We start from the raw sequence: 22,671 nt of genomic DNA, 5'->3' as shown, positions 1-22,671 counted from the left end.
GTCAATGCCTGTGTGAAAGTTCCCATCGATTGGTTAAACCGTTAGATAAATTGATTTAGACGGAAGAACAGACAGAAGACCAGTCATTTTATAGTTTTATGGTACGATGTACGGCTATGTATACAGTCTATCAACAGTGAATATAATGAGTAAATAAATGAATAAATGAATCTTTTAAATGTAAGGTTCAAGGTTGTTTAACGGATGTTATATGTCTGTCATTGTTATAGTCTTGTATTTGCCATTTCTGGCAGAGCTGTGTATATTTATTTTATATACAGACCAGTATATCATGTCTCTGTCTTGTACCAGGTGATGATGAGTGTGTGACTCTGCTATTGCTCCCAATGAGCAGTAGGGGTTAATGTTGGTGCCTGCATGGGTGAGTGTAATCACTGTAAAGCACATTGGAGAAAGGGGGCTATATAAATTACCTTTTATGTTTTTATGTTTACCAAAGGTGTTTTCACAATGCTCAAGAAGAAAAGTATGAGCAACATTTTCCTCTTTGCCTCAAGAGGTATTAAAGATTAAAACACTAAAATACAATACCAAAACATAGCAATTCCAACAATCCCAGGCTATTAAATCAATATTTACCAAAACATAGCAATTCCAACAATCCCAGGCTATTAAATCAATATTTGTAAGAGAACACAACTTCAAGGCTAAAACCCAAAGAACAAAGGTTTTACATTTTAATCACTATGAAACCGAAAAGCTACTCCCTTTTTTGTCCAATTTTGTTGACTCATTGATGTCTATAGCCGTTACTGGGATCTACAGTCAAACGGCGTATTTTATTGCAAGGCTAAACATAATGAGGAAGAACAACTGAAAACACCTGGGCATACTGCCAGTACACACAATGCATGGATTCATCCCCATGAAAACAACTGGGAATACTGCCAGTACACACAATGCATGGATTCATCCCCATGAAAACACCTGGGAATACTGCCAGTACATACAATGCATAGATTCAGGAGTGATATTGAAAACACCTGGGCATACTGCCAGTACACACAATGCATAGATTCAGGAGTGATATCTTGGGCATCTTCAATAGATTATGGGCTCATTCGTTTATCGCTTTTGAAAGATACTTTACAAGTCCGGACAAATTCAGAATTGATAATTGATAATCATCAATCAATTATAAATATTATGACACTTATAAGTCAAAAGGCTTAGTAATGTGTTACCTATGATTGCACTTAATCTTGTTTATAACTGTAATTACTTAGTGTTATAAGCAGATCACAAGGCATTTATGCTTGACCTTATAAATCATTATAAAATGCTTTAATGTGTTAGGACTATTATTACTGACTATTATTACTAGGGCGATGCCTGTTATGCAATCCCTGTTGTTTTTTGATTGATTGATTGAAATATTTATTAACAGTTTGTAGAATTACAGTACATTTTAAGCACAAACTCAATACAGAGACTGTCAACTGTGAGTGGACGACCCAATTAAGCATTACACTTGTTTACAACAGGGTCCACATTGTTCAATTCATCAAAACTCATTGTCAGAGTATTATAGTACAGCACCCATTATCATTCACTTGGAGGCCAGCTTTTAACGTAAGTACGATACTATGATATCAATCAATCAATCAATCAAAAATCAATCAATCAATCATATCATATTGACGACATCAGGGATGTCAATATATGGGCATTTAAGCTACACAGAGATTTGTGGATTTATAGACCAATCACTAGGAAAGACCAAGCATCAGACATAAGAACCTTTTTAGTGCGACATTAACGGCCACGGCATGAAAAGACATTGGGGAAGCTAGCATGGTCATCTGGTCATCGCCAGACGTGAGCGTGTAGCATGCGACTTAGTTGGCCAAGTCCGGGGGATGCCATTAAAGGTGTCGGCATGATCATATCTAAGGTCAAGGCAAGCGTGAAATGTGTGGCTTAGGTGGTCAGTGCACGAATGACGCGTGGGGCACCGGCGAGATCATCCAAGGGCATTGCTACACACGAGCGTGTAGCTTGGATGGTCAGGTCGGGGGGAGGATGCCATTAGAGGTGCCGGCACGAACATCTAAGGTCATCAATACCTTATTGATGTGCGGCTTAGATGGCCAAGAGCAAATATATGTGAATAATTGCTTTGAAAATACTATGTCGTTTTATAATCTGTTCTCAATAAAAACCGTCACAATGCTGTCACATTAAGTGATTATCTTAAGAAAAAGACAGCAGAAGGCACCTGCTTTAAGAGTGGTCGGCCTGGTTTGAGGTAGGTGAGTGGTTGGCATGGGTGGCACAGGGTAGAGTTGACAGTGGCCGGTGAGTTGTGTTTGGTTGTCTTCTGCTTGGTCAAACCTCCCGAACCTCAGTTGTTCCAACTCCATTTAATTTCTGGACAACCGCTGATCACACTGACTTCCCACACCCTCGGTTCTCAATATACGGGGATACAGTAACACAGACAGACAGACGGACAGACAGATCGAATTTGTCCCAGGCACAACCTGGTCATTGTCCGACCGCTTGGTCTCAAACTTCCCGCGGGCAGAGACGAATGGCCGTTTGGACGGACCAGTGGTTTTCGAGAACCAAACAAATCTACTATATTATATAACTGTATCTGTCGGGCCGCAGGTCTGAGAACGAGGCATGAGATTCACACATTTACGGAGTGTCATGTCACGTTGTGCCACTGTGCCAGTATAAGTCCCTGATTGGCTGACACAACCCATGCACCGCGTTAACGGATTGAGCTTAGCATTAACATTTGTGGCAGTAAGGAGTATAAATGAAACGATAATTGTTCCCGACATGCCCCTCCCCATGGCCCCAAAGAGGTGTGCGCCGTCCTAGCAATATAATTGTGGTTGCTATAGGCAACATACTATTGTTCTCCGAGATTTGTTTGTCAGCAAAGTGAACCTGCTTTTCGTTAACTTTTGCACAACAGAAAGCTTGACACACTGTTGTCATTGTTGTCATGCTTCACTTGACATCACAATAATATAAATCGTAAGACGGAATTCAGTTCCAAGTGGATTTTCCGCGATTTTCAGTGCAACCGTAATTTCCCTGTATTGCACGTTCTAGATTATAATGCCTTATACAGTATGTATGTTTATAATGCTTTATAGACATGGGATGCATAGGCTGTGTTACTGAAATAAGTATGAGTGGCCAGTAGGCCTAGTGATGAATAATTAAGATACTTTAAGTCATTATAAAATGCTTTATAATATCTTATGATTATTGTTATAATAAAATATAAAATATGATCACTTAGAAGTGATCATAACTGTAATGTATAGTGTTACAAGCAGATTATCATGCATTAATACCGGAATTTCGGACTGAATAAAACGATTGTGATCAAAAAGTTGTGATCAGAAGGTGAAAGTTGCATCTGCATACTAATGCAGAGGAATCTGTAGGCGTAATCGGGATGCTCTGGGTTTTGTTTGTCTCAGCATGTTTGTCCCTGTGCATAGGGAAACACATTGTGATGCTCTCAGGATCTCTCGTCTGTGATCAGATCACACACCCACACATTGACCAGATGCTCATCCATAGTCAATGAGCACAAAAGCCAACTCCTCTATTACAGCCCATAGACCCCATTAGCTTGGTGAGTCAGATGATTGTATGACTATAGGAGATCATCTGCACAGTGAGGGCAGGGCACAGCCCTGTTGCATCTGGCCTCCAAATATACGTTGCATCATCTGCAGGCAAGCCACAGCCATAAACAAATAGGCAACTAATTACGAGCTAATGTTGCTCCTAAACGGGTGGACATGGATGTTCTCCCCAAAGACCAATGAGGATGCTCAGAGACATTAGCCTCATTTGGTATTCTGTGTTGTATAATGCACAAGAGACCCACACTCTAATTGAACAACGTTCTTTTATACGTACTCCTAATGTATGCCACTTTTTCCACTTCAAAACATTGTATAGAAAACATTTTAATGCAGATTTCTAATTAGGAAATTAACAAAAATAAAATAATATAACTTCTAGAAAGACCTCCCACCACCACCATATCCACAGCTGTTCCTAATGCGACAAGGCATTGTCCTGAGCAAAAATGTTTAAGTCAATTGGTCACTAAGTGATATGGGGAACCTATTGGCCCTTGCCATAAATACCATTTTGACTTACATGAGAGCTGGTTTGTGGGTTTACTCATGTTTTGCTGTGCTGTGCCCCGAGGCTCGCCCTGGGCAGGGAGAGTAAATAGTGCTTACCTATACGGTGCAGAATCTCAATTGCTTTCCTTGCAGCTTTCCCCCCCTTTCCTGTTAAGTCACCAAGTATCATTTCAAGAGCTATTGAAAATAATTTTGTGTTCATTGGCTTGTACTGTTATGTATCCTGTGAATTCAGCAGTATTCACAGTCCCAAGTGTCTCAAGTATTAGTCTGCAGGTCTCCAACAGCATCTGTGCGTTAGCACCCCCGGCCCCCACCCCCCTCTAGTCACATTTGCATTTTGCGAGTATTGCCGGCTTTGTGTAAATGGGGGACTCTGCGGGACGAGGATTTACTATTCTGTGCCTATCTGGTTGCAACTCGGACGGGGCTGATTCGGCTCAAGCGAACTTTGCAACGTTTGACACGGCAACTGTGGTGTCTCTCGTGTGGCTCAAGTTCGCTTGAGACGGCACCCCCCCGTTGCGGTCTAAGATTTGTTTTGGGCTTTTCTGCCTTTATTAATAGTTTCAAGTGAAGATTGACAGGAAAGAGGGAGAGAGAAGGGGAAGACATGCAGCAAATGTTGCCATGAACGGGAGTGGAACACGCTACGTGTTGTCAGGCCAGAGCCTATATGTGACATGTGCCTGGACCACTAGGCCACCGGGCGCCCAAACTAGCCGGCAGCGGGATTCGATCCCATGTGTGTTGGGAGTCTAATGACTAACGAGGCACGCTACCGAGTTACCAGAAAGGGGTCTGGCTGTACTAGAATGTGAGAATGCCCTGGGGCCAATCAGAGGCAGGCAGGGGCGGCTCTTTGCGCAACATAGTTGCTTAATAGATTCACGCCACTGGCCACACACACATAAAGGTTGGTTTCAAGAATCAATTATCTTCAGACTTTCCCCATGTCTATTAGAGGCCACCTTTAATCTACAGCAATGCCAGTGAAGTCTAATGTTGCGTTCACATGGGCAGACGCAAAGACCCAAAGACGAATGGGAGTATCATTTAGAGCAGCTACATGCATCATTGCATCTTTGCATCGTCATGCCGTTGGCTTCCATTGACAATGAACGGTAGACTGTTTAAAGCACTTCAATGTTAATTGTAAACAACTAATCTCACTCCCTTTTAGAAAAATGATTTAATGATTTGATGTACAATGACATTTTGTTGATTGTCTTTGGGTGTGTGGGTGGGGGGCAGGGCTGTGAGGGAATACTAAATTCCAAAGACATGAATGAGATTTAAACCATGTTCAGTGTGAGAGGCAGATATGCCAGGCTCATTACGGTCCCTGTCACTCAATTACAGCGCGACACAAGCTTATTCACGTATTCCATCAGTGATTTTGTGTGTTTTAATCAGACTCTCTGAGTGAGATTTTCTCAGACCTGAATTTCAATTCTGCCACTGTGAATACAAAAGCATGTCACTCCACATTAAAGCACTATGGGAAAGGATGCTGAATCAGTAATTGTCTTGAGGTGCTTGTTCTGTTCTAAATTTATGGGATCCTGAATTGTTTAAGTGCGTTGCCACTTGCCAGGAGCCATTGCGAGGGCGATGCTTGGCAAAGAGAACAGTTCTTTTTGGCAAGTGACGCAGACGTGGTACACTGGTACAGAGTACATGAACAGGCTTTGGTGAGGGAGACATAAGGAAGTGGATCCATCATTTATGATTCCCCGCCATGAAGAAAAGGCAGAAAAACTGTATAGTAGACAAGACACCTGTGTACAATAAATCTTTGATTTATTATTCAATTAGTGAAAAGCATTGTCTGCTTGAGAGAGATGTTTCTAAATATGTATCTCAATCCTTCGTGGTACAGTGTGGGTCTTCAACAGGGGGTCTGCAACACACAGTGGGTCCTCACAGTTATTAAAGTGGGGCTGGCAAATGTGACATCGTTTTTTATCCCATTCAAAAACATTCTTTGCCTGAAAATACACGCAACGTTAATCAAATATATTATCAGCTAAGATGTGTAAATAAACAAACTAAACAAAAATGATCAAGTTGCATGGAAGCTTTCTCAAAATAAATTAATAATAATAAATTAAATACCATATATGAAGTGGGGGTCCCTGCTTCGTCACTCTCTCAGCTATAGGAGGTCTTTGGTACAGGATAACCACTTTCTCTTTTCATTTTTATCCCACGATTTTGGGGTGCTGGGGTTCAAGTGGTTAACAAATTAAAAGTTTTTTAATGTCAGTTCCTAATCTCCCTCTGGATTACACATTGTTAACAGTCAAAGATTAGATCATTTAGTCATCTTCAACAATGTCATGTCTGTGGCGTTAAACCATTGCATATTCAAACGCTGTCATCTGTGTGATTACAGCTGCTCGATTGTAGACAAATGTATTCCAGGTTTACTGAGTCGAAATGAGTCAATCCTTTGGGGGAACACACACGTGTGCACGCACGCTCGCGCATGCACGCACGTACGCATGCACCACACGCGCGCACACACACACACACACACACACACACACACACACACACACACACACACGGGTTTGTACTACTATACTTGTGAGGACATCCAGATTTTAGGACAGCAACTATGATATCCGTTTTTGCCATTTATATAATTCATGTCTAAAAAGCCCCAGAGAGCCTATATGAGATGTTAATGGTATGGTCACATATAAACCCTTATAAAACAAATAGCTCAATACTGACAGCCGGTCAGCAAGTGGAATTATGAATGTATAATATTTTAGGCCAATAAAAAAAACTCTATACCAAATTTCCCACTCCACACCCGCGGCTGCGGGACTATATGAAAACTACCCTTTCTAGTGTGAGAACCAGGGAAATGGTGACACACACACACACACACACACACACACACACACACACACACACACACAGAGAGTACAGTGGCAAGCTCTCACAGTACTGAAATTAAGCTGATCAAACTGACTCCATATGCACTCATATGCAAGCCAGCTGTCTCTTAAATTGATATTATGCCAAGCTGTAGGGTCTCTCGGAGCTACAATAATTAGTAAACAACTAAACAGATTGTACTACAAGGCTCACCTGTCAACACTTGACCCAGTCGATTCTCTTAGCTAGTCTTCAGACAGAGGCATGAATGTGGTAACATTCAGTAAGCATGCAACACTACAATTTCAGACTTCTGTGTCCAACTGAAAATGTTGGACGCATTTGGCAACTCCATGCTGAATCGAGAACCGAACTTCATTTGTCTATGCTATGCTGAATAAATATATTTTTTAAATAGTACTGAATCTAACTACAACAGTCCATGTCATGCTGAATCCAGAACCAAACTTCAGCAACTCCTTCAGCTGGTAAGAACAAGAGCACTTCTGATTTACTGCGTCAACATTAAATTATTCATCTTGTGTGATGACAGCTGTGTCACACTGACCAAATTTGATTTCAATATTGTATTAATCTTTAAAAAAATCTTGTAAAATGTTTCTCCAATAATGACATATAAGGATAATAGGATGAAAGTATAAGTAGCCTTGGGAACCAATGTTACGTCAGGAGCCTATTCAGCGTGAGGCAGCCTGATGTACAAGTAGGCTACATCCTCCGTACATGACGCTTGTATGTCGCAGGGACCCAACCTTGATGCTGAATGCCAAGCGCGGGGACATTAGTTTGGAATGAGTCAGGCAGGGATTGAACCCGGCCAGACCTCACAATCTCATTATTTTCGCTCCTATGCCACCAAAATGGTCAGTCATTAAGACATGCAAATCCCTTGACTCCTTCAAAACCGCTCTCAAAGGGCACCTATGGACGGCTGCAATTCGAAACTGGCCCCCGTAAAATCGGAACCCCCCCCCCCCCCCTTTTCCCTTCACTGTATATGTTTCTTTTCCCTTTTTACCTCCTTTATGATGAATTCCTGTTCTGTTCTTTGGCTATATAGAAGTGTCTATTTGTACGTCTCTAAATGTTTTGATGAATTGAACAAGGTGGACCCTCTTGTAAACAAGTGTAATGCACTCACAGTTAACAGTCTTTGTATTGAGTTGTGCTTGAAATGTACTGCAATTCTACAAATATTTCAATCAATCAATCAATGCAGGGCAGACATGCTAACCGCAAGACCACTGACACTGGTTCCATGTTGAAAGTGGTTAAAACTGTTATGCCCTGATGTGCAGAAGGCATGAAATGTGAAAAAACAAACAAACAAACAAAAAACAGATCAGTCGTGTCTCAGAGCATTCTGGGGGGGGGGGGGGTGTATTATTAGATTCTCAGCAGAATAAAGCGCTATCTCCACACTGTTTGGCAGGTTAAATAACAACGACAGATGAACAAACAAGCTCTCTCATCTGGCAACAGCACAGACGATGACTCTACATGATGTGCCAGTCCGTCTGCTTGGATAACAACACAACGCTTGTGAGATTGTTCTGTCTCGCTCCATGTTTCTGCCTATAATTTGGGTGACTTATATAGGGCCTGTGGTTGAGGTTAATCACTGCACGATATAGGGGACGGAATTGATAAAGCAGCTGCAGTGAGTATACACGTGGGTTACTGTGGATTAACTATTTCCAACGGTTTTCACTGCAACTGCAGCTTTGCCCTCAGTGGTGCAGGTGGAAATGGATGGAGTGTAATTTAAAGGTGCAAATCAGGCGACTGTTGAAATGGGGAGCATACATGTGCTTTGTACAGGCTACGTGATGTGTACATGCATAGTACCTGGAAGCCAGTAATTGCTGATTGCTCTCTCCTCTCCATCTCTCGCACACACACGCACACACACACACACACACACACACACACACACACACACACACACACACACACACACACACACACACACACACACACACACACACACACACACACACACACACACACACACACACACACACACACACACACACACACACACACACACACACACACACACACACACACACACACACACACACACACACACACACACACACACACACACACACACACACACAGTAAGTTCTATAGTATACCCTATTACACTGGCTCCAGTGTTCCAATTGATCGGTTGCATTTCCAATCAATTAGCTCTGCATTATTTAACCAGCAAATCTCAGAGGGACTAGCTAGTTCAGACAACCGCAATTATGTCCAAGCCTACCCCCAATCCTTTGGCAGGAAACCTGACTACTACGCTGCTTCCAGCTTTACACATGCTAATTTACGATCCCCTGCAGAACTCTAAACTCTGTGCTTTTGTGGGGGGTTCATTCAGACGTGCTACTGTATGGATCTAGTTCTTTCTGGAGAGGGGTGGGGGTTTGTTACTACTGAGAAATCAATGCCCAGCTGTTACCATTGTTAATGTTTCCAAGACATGTTAGCAGCAAATGTTGCCATTGGGCACCCTGTTAACTGGACAAAATGGCAATATCCTGGGTTCAAATTGAGTTCAGGATCTGCACAGCATGTCATGATTGTCATCCACAAGGAAGAATGTTATTAACCACTTCCATCCTCACCAAAATCTAAATACAGACTTGAATTTCAAATTTCAATTTTGCTGGGTGGTTAACCACTTAACATAAATTTCACACAATAATAGCAGCCAATATGTACATGTCGAGTCTGTGATCTTAAAACAGCCTCAGTATATCTTCCCTGGATAGTCTGACCAGGCGTGACTGGGGACAAGCACAACATCTTGGGTGTTTTGTATCATCAGCTATACCAGTTTTGAATGCCATCAATGCATTGAAAGGGACAAAATAATTTACTACTATATCTCAGTAGTCAGTAGGCTGCATTCTGTGCAGTTGATCACTGTTGTCAACTGACTACGTGGCCGCTTGGCCGGTTAAAACTGATATGGATTAATGGATTACGTGGCAGGTTAAGACTGAGGTTAGGGTTAGGATTAGAGTTAGATTTAGTGTTAGGGTTTGTAATGTCGGACAATCAACGCAGAATGCAGCCTACTGAATTTCTCCACAACGTCACAATATAACGTCCGCAAATTTAGGGTTGAAAAAAGTTACAACATATACAGAATATATACGTACATGCAGTAGAAAGCTGGCCACGGTATAGGCTATATATGGTACAAAAGCATTAAATATGTGCTGAACTGTAGCAATTCTGAGACAAAACAATCCAAAGATTGTACAGGAGTTGTGCAATAGAACTGTACAAAAAAAGAAATGAAATACTCTATGCTCTGTTGTGAGCGGTACTAACAGATTAAAGACCGGTGACCTGGCAGTTTGGTCATCATTCAGGGCTCTGGATATGTCTGTAGAAACTGAAAGACTGTGATATTCGGTCAATGGAGATTAAAATCAATTGATCCAAATATTTGCAGGGTCTCACATTTAACCCAACATGTCCCAACAGAAGTCTTACATAACATTTTCCCTTCCACAAATATAGCAACGGCCAATGTCTTATTGCCTATAGACTAGAGGTAGGTTACCACGTAAATAGCTAAATGAAACCTTGTTTGGTAGTTAGACTGCTATTGACATTGGCGTGCGTGCGATAATGACACATCTGGTTATCCTGTATGCAGACATACTGCGCTGCACCGTCTATAGATTGTCAGCAGCACGTGGAACCTGCCAACACAGTGACAGCTCTCATATGGAACACTTTACTTAGCACTCCCCCGGGTATCAAGGGAGATGACCATCTGTGATAGCATCACTGCCTGGAATTATATCATCAAAAATCAAGGAACTTTGTGAATATGGCTTGCAGGCAAAGGTCCCTGGTGGTGCCTATTCGACGTGTTGGTTAAAATTGGCTTTTCGATCATCTTCTTAACCACACATTATCTGCTCAAAGACATAGGGCTGGAAGTGGGCATTTGGATATGCGATCTCATCCTTCACATCGTCTCTTGACCTGGTTTAATACAGTTTAATAATGGAGCTATTGGTACATTAAATACACTCCCTTTCACACTACCAACAGTGGACATCGACATTAATTACCTCACCTCAAGTTAAATACACAGCCGAAGCCTGTGCCAGATTTAGCTCTGAAGCCATAAAAAATGACCCGTAACACAGGATTTTAGGGTGTATAAGCTATTAACTTGGGCTATAAAATCAGGTTGCATGGTGGGGTATGTAGGTATACTCCATCCGTTTCTTTGGACTTGTGCCATGGCTGAAGATCACGCAGAGTCCATTACAGTGGACTTAATAAACTTGAACAGGAGTCTTAAGTGTGTGTCCTGTGGGAAATCTGGTGACCCCCATCTCTGACCACATCTGAGCCTTTGCAGGAGAGAAGGGGGTCAAGTGATCCATCCGCCATCCGGATTTGATTAAAGCCTTTTTCATTTCCTAGCTTGTCCGGTGTCAAATATTACAGCCCATCATGTTATGGAAATAATTCACTTGAGCTCCCTCAAGAGATGTCGTGTGCAGATGTTGTATGCCCTTGAGACAAGAGAGGCAAGTATGTAGGCCTGTGTCTCTACAGCAATGGCGCGTGTGCATGCAGTGTATGCACGAAAAAGGTATTCATAAAGCCAGGGAGGGGGTTGTTAACATCTGGTTCTATTGAACTGTAAGTAAGCACATTGCTGAAGGGATAGATGTTTACGTAATTAGCAACCTTGAGGCATGAAGTGCTCTGCATAACAATACCCATCTACAGTATACGGGTGATTCCTATACTATTCAGTGCCATTTCAGACTAGTAACATTTTCAAAACTAAATATTTTTTACAGGATTTTTTATTATTTTCTGAAAGAGGACATATTGTCTGAAAAACATATTTATCCAGCTTAACGCATTTATTTTTCTTCAAATAATATCCATTTACATTGTAACAGTGGGGACAAATGTTGGACATATAGTAACAGGGGGGACATTTTATGATAAAGATGGCCTTCATGTAATGAAGAATATGGTACCACATTGTGAACAGAGTAACATTTTTATCAACCATATTTTCAGAATTATGAAAATCTATCAATTTCCTCTTATATTTAAGCGTAACAGGGGGGACATGTTATGCTTTACCAAATCAGTAGGCCTAATGCAACATAACACATTGAATCTTTTTTGACAAATTAGGCAAATTAGACAGTGATACATACACTTCTTGTAGGGTTATCCTTTCAAAAATATATGCTACTTTCTGAAGTCATTTGGCTAGAGAAATAGTCAGGGGACATTTACAGGTGGATTTGCATCAGCGTAATAGCTAGGGGGGACAGTAAAGTCAGGGACAAGATTGATTTCAAGATTTTAAGGAGAAAAATTACATTTATGACAATTAGCCTTCTAACATTTGGTGAGTATTAGAACTATACTATATAACATTTCAAAATTTAGATTTTGTTTGAATTTGATTAGATAACTGAAGCTGAATAAACATGCGGGGGACATGGCATTTTAGCATACCTCTACTCAAATTAAAGGGATTATTTGATATTTATTTCAACCCGAGCGCCAGGTCCTACAAATATATTTTTTCCTATGGTACCGTGGAAAACATTTAATAGTATAAGATAAGCTTTTGGAATTTGTGTTTTTGCTTATTTTACACAAGATATGCTGCATTATGTGACCTGGGGACACAAATGGCACTGAATATTAGGAATGATCGACCCATACATTCTGTACACACACTGATGTTGCCTACTTTTATGAACAGTGCGTCCTCTTAACCACTTCCAACATGGTGTCCCTATTTTGTGCATGTCATTATAGTCGTAATGTGTCAAAAAATAGCGAAAATAGCTGATCTAATAAGATCACAATGCTTTGTGTCGCAAGAATCGCAACACATTGTGATCTTGAAGATTGGCTGTGGTCGTGGTATGAAGTATATAGGGCTTAAAGCTCAACTACATTACTTTCCAATAACCATGTAGACCTGTGGTTCCAAAAAGGTGGGGTCCAGGGACCCTCAGTGGTCCTTGACAGGGTTTTAAATGTATCCTTGCATGTCTTGTAGTGTACAACTGGAACCAAAGGGACTTGTACACACTCAGAGTTATCATTGCATACAGAGTTGTAGACCTGTCATTGCATTTGAGCACCCTGAGTTTTGGGGTCCTTGAAATAAATCAGAGAACCACTGCTGTAGACTCAAGGGTTTCATTGCTAGAGGGCTTGTTGTGGTTTAGGTTGACCATCTGAATGGTCCCTAGACTCTAAATACACTGTTTTGGGATTTAGCAGTGGGGAAGAGGTGTTCCCCCACTAAAGTTGGTAGTTTGGTTACCTGTCTAAATCCCTAAAACACCTCCGTTACCCGTTATATTATGGATAGGTGTGGTTTGGGTGTTACAATAATTAAACCACCAGTCCACGTTCCATTGCCTTTAAGAGATCCCTTATCTGTTGCCAGTTATATTTGCTATATTGCTTCATAGCCTTAGGTATATAATACAGTATTAACAGTGGATATATGACGTCCCTAGCAGATCTGGAAACAAAGAAGAAGAATAGAATGAATAGGAACAAGCATTATATCCCATATAATTTCGCACATAGTCAGTCTCTCTGATACAGTAGTGGACCGTCATCATATCATGTATCCATATGCATATACACAGATGAGTGTTTTGCCACTGAGTCAAGCAGCTAAGGTCATAAATAATGACAGGTCCCACTACTACTCATGGTTAACTGGACGTCATGTCAATGCAGGGCCTCTAGCAGTGAAACCCACGAGTCTGCAGAGTTAGGGAAGAGTGGGATTTGTGTAAAAACACAACTTTCTATTTGTATGGGACATAATGTGCTATATATAGTTATTTAAAGGGGGGGAACTTTATGTGGTTAAGTTGAGCAGTGTTCCCCTTTAACTGGCTCCACAGTTTGGATGACCCCTTCTCCCTCATCAGTATTCACAGAGTCCCCCCTCTTCTGAGAAGCACTTGATAAGACTTGTCACAGTCTAATTTACCCTAAGATACTCTGTGTTGAATGCTGGCTGACACTGTACATATCAGTCTCATATTCCATGTTGAGACTGGAGTCCATCCATATATCCATTGAGGATAGATGTACATTCAAGCATAATTATATTATATCTGGTGATAAATTGATTAATGAATTGATACATTTGTACCAGTGGTGGTGACTGCACACGAGTACAAATGAAAATTGCTCAGTCAAATTTGTACTTGAGTTAAAGTTGCTTTAACAAAATAGTTAAGCACTCAAAAGTACAAGCTTTTATAATCATAATAATAATATAATCATATAATAATTTAACGTCAAAGCACATTTTACTTTTAATGTCAATGCACTGCTGTATTGAAATTTAGAATCCCCGAACACTTGAAATTAGTTAAAATAGCATTGCGACGTGTTGTGAGCTTGTAGATTGTCTATTTTCCCGATTTGCCTGCTTATGTGGTTAATTTACTATGAAAGGTGCATTTCACGCCAATACTCCATATATTATTCCTTCCTGTTCTGACATTCCATATTTTGATCTGACCTCATCAAACAACTGTACACTCAAGACACGCTCCATATATAACCAGTAGCCTACAGAATTCATTACATGTTGATCTGACCACCCCATGCCAAAGCGCCAGCGTCACCCAGGCGGATGTGAAAGGGCGAGGTCGCTTCTCACCCTCAGGGCATCTTACTGGTCCATATACTGTACTGTGTGTGTGTGTGTGTGTGTGTGTGTGTGTGTGTGTGTGTGTGTGTGTGTGTGTGTGTGTGTGTGTGTATATATACAGTATGTATAGCCTATATATTGTGGCGACTGATGCACCAAAGACCAAACTCAGGAGTCACGTTCACAAGGTGCTAAACCAGGGCACCAGGGTATCAATTAAGCAATAAGCCACGAGAGGTCTCAGGTTACCGGGTATTTTACACTGGCTGGGAGCGTAGGCAGACCCGACGCGCAGCGGAGGGTCTTCTACCTCCCAGCCAGTGTAAAATACCCGGTAAGCTGGGGCCTCGAGTGGCTTATTGCTTTTCTAAAACGGTTACAAACATTATAGCAATATTAACCTAATAAAACTATTACATTCACAAAAGTATCTACGCTTTGCGCCACCAGAGCGAGCGAGCCAGAGCCACAACACTTCTTTGTTTTGCTCCTATGTGACGGGAGAATAGCACTTGATATCTTTACGGGGCTGCCTGGAGCCACACATTCACAGACATATTTGAGGCGGCCGGTGCTTAGACGCCCGCACGGCATGTGTTTGTAAAGCAAACCCCCAGCTCCCCTTCCCCAGTTCAGCTACAAGGCTGCAGTTTGATACAAAGTGATTGAAGGAGTGGGTTATCGGTGAGTTTACACCGGTCACGTGACAGTAACCAGCCAATCAGAATTAAGTATTGGGACTACCCGTTTTAGAACAGAAAATGAAACACAGAAAGTCACTTTTTCGGGAATGGCCGCTAACAAACCTACGCCTATACAGAAACAAACAGAAAACTAAAATCATATGACTTCTTCCGAAGTTGTCCGACCCTGCTTTTTAGCGGTTACTATACTTTGGTCCGACATACCATTGGTCCGATCGACCGCGAGCACGGGGCAGCACACCTAAACCTAACCCCCAACCCTATCCCGAGTCGGACCAATGCTCCTTCGAACCAATGATATGTCTGACCAAAGTATGCTCCCCCTGTTTAGCAACAAAGCCTGGGAGATTGTCAATAGTCTCAAGATGGTTTGCAGGTCTAGGGTGACCTTAGAGACAAACCCTCATTATCTTCAAGTCGTTATTCTTGATTCGTTTATCCTTTTGTTTTGCATTTTGATATTGGCCACTCGGGAGCTATGTCTGGAGGTCCTCATTCATGATCCTTCGTGGGGCTGCTTCCTTTTCTCTTTCCTTCTACTCTATTGAGGATCTGAGGAGATTATTATTATAATTATTTTGTGCATTACACTGATGATGATTAACAGAAACAGTGATGTTCAGCTGATTTATTTAATTCAATAAAGCAAAATTAAACCCATCTAATAATGGCAAATTGGAGGTTAGCCTATATTGTATGTGATGTGTGTGTAATTGACGTGTGCTCAGTACAACACACGCAATAATTTTTCATATACAGTACGCGCAGTGCAGAACGCATGTTGCTAACCTCTGTGTACGCCATTCAACAAGTGGTATAAATATTTATTCATCATGTTGCCTATGGGGACAGAGTGGCATTTTGACGCACCGCCACGACTATGGGCCGATTCATACTCCTATTTTAGAGCCGAATAAAAGTCGGTTCGGCGCTGTAGAGCCTAAAATTTGACGTCATTTGAGGTTCGGGGGGGGGGGGGGGGGGGGGGGTACAGTCCTAAAGTCGGCTCTTCGGTGCTACTGAAAATTTCTGACGAGCCGAAATCATTTCGGCACTACAGCGCCGAAACAGCGGTAAAATAGGAGTATGAATCGGCCCTATGTGGCTTCGACTATGTGTGTTTAGGGTTAGGGTTAGGGACAGGGGTAGTAATGCGGCGAGTCAGAATGGTGATGCGTCGGAATAGCGGGCTTCAGAATGCCGGTGTGTAACCGTTGCCTATTTCAGCCTCCATGTTGCTAAGCTATAGACCGATTCAGAAACGGGTCTCATGGTCGCAGGCAATATATTTCCTGTAGGCGGAGACGACATATCTCTTCTACTACAGTGAATGGAAAAGTTACTGATGCTTAGTGCTCATACTAATGCTTAGTATGAGGTATAAAGTACAGCCGCCTCGTGTTCCTAAAACAGAAATATTTGGTATTGGGTAAGACTGACGTTATGTATCTTTCAAGACCTTTCACTGCTTTGTCTCAACTATAGCTCTGGTCTCAGCCACCGCGGTATAGATATGACATTCGTTGTTGTTGTTTTTTTATGTTGCCACTAGTGTTGGAGCAGCCATAAACTACACAGTTCATCCCGATGTTATGGGCATCTTTGAAATGTCAGTGTTAGTAAAAAGCCGGTAAAAGAGTAAAATTTGAGGCAGACAAACATCAGTCACTTTTCCATTTACTCTGGTAGAAGAGGTGCAAGTTGAAACCGCAGATATGTCGTACAGGAATACGTATACAGGAAATACGTTTCCTGCGACCATGAGACCCGTTTCTGAATCGGTCTATAAATCTTCTCTTTGCCGTTACATTTTGAGACCTGTGCAAAATGTCTCTGTCAATCAGTGTAATGCATCAACCTCACAGAGACACATTTATTGTACTGAACCCTGAACCGTACTGTATGTGCAAACATAACTGGCAATATAATGAGTTATGGTTCTAATTTAAAAGCCCATGGAGTGAGGGAGTGGCAGACGGTCACTCAGCAGTCAGCACTTATAGTGCATGTACACTGGAAATGGTTATTAAGGAAACATGGGTAGTAATTACTTATAGAAACTTGTAGAAATATTGAGGAGTATTGCTGGCAATTCAAGCCAAATATTCAAGTGTACCAAGAAGGTGTCAGTAACTACAATAACGGTGAAGAAACACAGTTGACGGTGGTTGTCAAACTCCTAGTTATATCGCTGCCGCTGGATCACTTACTGGGCCCATTGAGGGTTTAATTGTTTCATGTGCTGGCTGCATACTAATCTGTGTTAAGATGAACAAACAGAACACATCATTAGTTCGGAAACAAGCCTCCAGCACAGCACCATGAGCTTGTTGGGAGACTTAAACTACAGTGATTGATAAGTTCCTGATTGCAGGTTCAGTCAGCTATATTTACTGTAAATGTACTACAGTGGTCTGTCATTTATTTTGAGACCCAAGGTCCCATTCCAAGAAACCACGATCATGATTGATTACAAAGATACTGGAGGTAAGGTCAATAAGGGCGCAACGCATCACATTTTCTGTTCATTTTGGCAAGTGGCACTTTTGAAGTATGAAATGGGCTTAATGTTGCCGTGACGTCGGCCTTCGTATTGGCAGACCTGACACCTTGTGATGTCATTACCGCTACAGTATCTGTGATTTGTATAGGCGTGTCATCTCCTTTATGCCTTGTTGTTGAACATAAATATATGTTCAACAACAAGAAAACGAATTGTCACACTGTCAACAGGCAGTGATGCATGCACACAGTGAGAGAGAGAGAGACAGAGAGAGGGAGATAGAGAGAGACTGCTCTTTATCGACTTCCACTGACTCTCACCTCTTTGGATCATCCCGTTACATCTCTGACTCCGATGGCAGTGACAGATCTGTTGTCAGGTCTGTCAGGGCCATAGATTTTATTTGGAGTGGCCTACTACGGGTTACAGAGCCCATTCTCTATAGGACTAAAACATTCCCCACAGCAGTAGTGGCGTGTGTCCAACCAAATCCATATAACCCTAAGCGACACATGAAGCACACCCCCCCCCCCCCCACTACATTTTTCCCATGAGACCTTTAAAAGATGCAAACAGCTAGAATTCTAAAGCACACGATCAATCGATAACAAAATTAAAATGCCAAATAAGCTGAAATAAAACTGCTTTACATTGTGCTATGGAAAGGTTATCTTAAAGAGATATGTTATTTAAATATTTCAACAGCCTGCTTCCCCAATCTCCTTAGGTAAGATGATCCATAATTTAGGAGCATAATTTGAATAATGCTGCATCTTCACTTGTCTTTCGGTTAAGTTTATGCATGTACTAACCCTGCAGGAGACATATGCCTTGGAGTCACACACGCACGCACACACACACACACACACACACACACACACACACACACACACACACACACACACACACACACACACACACACACACACACACACACACACACACACACACACACACACACACACACACACACACACACACACACACACACACACACACACACACACACACACACACACACACACACACACACACACACACACACACACACACACACACACACACACACACACACACACACACACACACACACACACACACACACACACACACACACACACACACACACACACACACACCCCTATGTTCCTGGATAATAGATTCCGTATTAAAAGTCAATAATAAATGAGATCTCATCCCGCAGGGACGAGATCTGTACGCTACGACCCAGCTGTGTGCTGCACACACACACAGGAGCTCAGATATATTGATCGCTGGGGCCAGGAATCGAACCTGGGAGCTTCTGCTTCCCAGGCAGTCTCTCTGGCCATTCAGCTATGGCTGCCTCTTTTTAATATCCCATGATTGTTTATATATTTTTAATATCCCATTTTTTCACCCAGTGTCAATTATTTAATGTAATCCTGGGCGCTACACTTCCTCTGCCAACCCGGAGGGGCAGCAGACTGACCTCATGCTTCCTTCTATGCATGAGGAGTCCAAGCTGCTTCTTTCCGACCAGTTCCTTTCCCCTCTATCAGGCGCCACGGCTGACCAGGGGGAGGTATAGTTTAGAGACCAGGATTACTGCATGTTTTTGTGAGGGTACCTACCCTAGGGGACACGGGGAGAACATGCAAACTCCACACAGAAAGGCCCTTTCGATGATTTATCTTATTTGATGGTGGAAACTGAAAATGTCTAATTGTATTCTCTGCAGCGGTTTGGTCTTGTAGCCGTAAGGAATCTGTTGTTGTTACCAGTCTGTGCCCTTATTTTATTATATTTATATGTACTGTATGTTTTTGTTGTTGTTTTTTTAAGTAATTGTATTGTCTGATGTATTATGTATTGTTCTGTTGTATTGTCCGTTTGTACAAAAAAAAGAAAAATGCAATAAATATATTGTTTAAAAAGAAAAAGAAAGGCCCTTTCGCCAACCTCGCCTCGGGTATGGGCACTGATGACGCGGAGGAGGGAACACGCCCCCAGCACCCACAGCGTCCCCAGCAGGAATCAAACCAAGAACCTTCTAGCTGTACCACCGTGCCCCTTCTATGGCTGCCTCTTAAGTTGCATGAACATACAGACAAGACGGTGGATGAAAGTAAGTTATGATTTTGAGATTTAATGGGCTGCCCCCCCAAAAAAGACAAGGCAAAGGCCTGTGATCTTTGGCGACCCCTATTGGCACGAAGCCCGGGTTGTGAAAATGCAGTAGTATAGAAGCCAGGGCCTTGAAGGAACAAAGTCTGTGATGTAGGCCAGCTCTGACACGTAGACTAGAGCACTTTAAACAAGTAGAAGGACGCTAAACATTGATTCTAGAAGACACAGGAGTCAGTCACAGTGCAGTCTAGCCAAGACTGGATTGATGTGTTGTTAGCAGTCTAGCAGCAGAGCTTTGTATAAGCTGTAAACCTTCAATGGACTTTTTTTTTTCAATGAGACTTGTAAAAAGTTTGGTCGTACTTTGGAAGTATTGCTGTTTTGGTTACCTTGTTTATTTTCACACAAAATTAGGGATGCACCGATATGGAAATTCTTAGCCTATAGTATAGGCCAAGAATTTCCATATCGGTGCATCTCTAATAGGTAGGCCCTATACCGATATGTTTTCATTTCCCCCTTTTGTGCCAGGGAAACAAATACATCTTCAATACAATAAATAAATGGTAAGAATCTACACCTTGGTAGGCTGCAGATAACCAACACACGAACATAGCCAATGCAACATGTATGATAACCAACACACCAACATAGCCAACACAACATGTATGATTATCAACAACAGATAAATATTGGCAAAATTAAATTCTCTGTAGTATATATTCCAACATACATAAGTAAAGGGGCCAGGTTGCTTTGTGCCCTTGTGCTCTTCTCTTGAAGCAACAATGATTAGACGCAGGTTTCATTACTTTGCATTAACACTGGACAAATTGTATTCGAGAACCGTTTAATCACATTGTGTGTGTGTGTGTGTGTGTGTGTGTGTGTGTGTGTGTGTGTGTGTGTGTGTGTGTGTGTGTGTGTGTGTGTGCACCGGTGGTCTGTGGATTCTTATCCAACCTTGTTTTCCATCAACCGGGGAATTTTTTGATTTCATTACTTGATTTGATTTAATTACTCAATGATTTAACCGAGAGATTGGATTTGAGAACCCAGGGAAAGCCAGTGGAATTGTTCAGCTGCCCGACAGAGGAAGGCTGAGTGGGTTCTGGGCAACTTGCAGGTGCAAATTATGTGTGCATAAGTAAGTGCATTTCTAGCCAAGAATCAAGATACATTAATGAAAAAGAGCATGCATTATGATATGTGAATAAATACATATAGATTTGAAATGTGAATGTTTACACTTTAACCAATTAAACTATTTGGTCCTCTCCTTTTTTCTCATCACCAAAAAATAGCCTCTCTACAAGCTCACATGCTTGCAGATATTATAACTTCAACAAAGTTTTGCCTATTTTCAGGATCACTATCGTTTCAAGAATAAAGTTTATAACATTAACTGGTGTCCGTATTGTGAGAATGTCTAGAGGCAAAAATGTGACACCTTGGTAGCTTGCAGATCTGCTATTTTTGAACAGACAAAGTATACAATATAGGACCTTAAGTGTGTAAGGCATGTTGGCAGTAAGATAAGAGATACACATCTGGTAAAGTGGAAGCAGAAGGTTGAAATAGGGCAATAACATGGTACAGTACTACATGTTCTACTACATGCACCACCAAACGTAAAACACTGAACTGCTTTGACAATGAAATGCCCACGTGAGCACTGAGAAGCAGCGCTTCGAGACTGCACTTACAACTTGATTAGCGTTGATTTTTTCTGTCCTCAAAGGACTGACCTTGCATATCACCTTGCGGGTAAGGTATAGTACAGTATGTGGACTAGGGCTGCACAACATATCATTCCGGCAGCATCGACATTGCAATATGTAGTGGACGGTACTAGTGGTGTTTCATTAACTTAACATCAACCTCATTAATTTATCAATGGACCATAAAAGCCATTCCGTACTTGGGCAAAAGAAAGTTCATTGTCTACAAACCAATTAATTTCACCAATTTCATCCATGATAATGCCCTCCCTTACTCTGTTAACCCAGGTGCATGCCCAACCTTACCCCAATTAGCTGTAATTTGTTTCTACGCCACGATGGAAATGTGTTATCCTTTTAGCCTAAATGTCTTACTGTACCGCCGTGCTTTTTACATTTCTGACTAATAAAGTATTCAATCAATCAATGAAAGCCTATTATCTGATTGTCGGAGGTGTGCCACTAGTGCACAAAACAAATACAATGAACTACCAGTATAAGATGCCTGAGGGCGAGAAGCGACCACACCCTTTAGGGCGGGCTTGCACGCATCCGCCTCGTTGACGGCAGACTGCTGGACGAGTGCTGGCGCTTTGGCATGGGGGGTCAGATCAACATGGAATGAATCCTGTATTGGCCATAAGGAGCTTGAGTGTACAGGGCTTGGTGAGGCCAGATCACCATGTGTAATGTCAGAACAGGTCAGCTCCATACAGTATGGAGATCTAAGGGTGGTAGCGGGGACATTCTCTTGAGTGTACAGGGTTTGATGAGGGCCCAGGTAGGGCCGGGCCTTTTTTATATAAGTCAAAGGGAGACATCGAAGAGGAGGGATGGATGGGGAAGGTTCAACCTAATG

The sequence above is a fragment of the Protomyctophum bolini genome (assembly GCF_963924005.1).
Source record: "Protomyctophum bolini genome assembly, chromosome: 18".
Taxonomy (NCBI): Eukaryota; Metazoa; Chordata; class Actinopteri; order Myctophiformes; family Myctophidae; genus Protomyctophum; species Protomyctophum bolini.
This window is presented reverse-complemented; position numbering follows the sequence as displayed.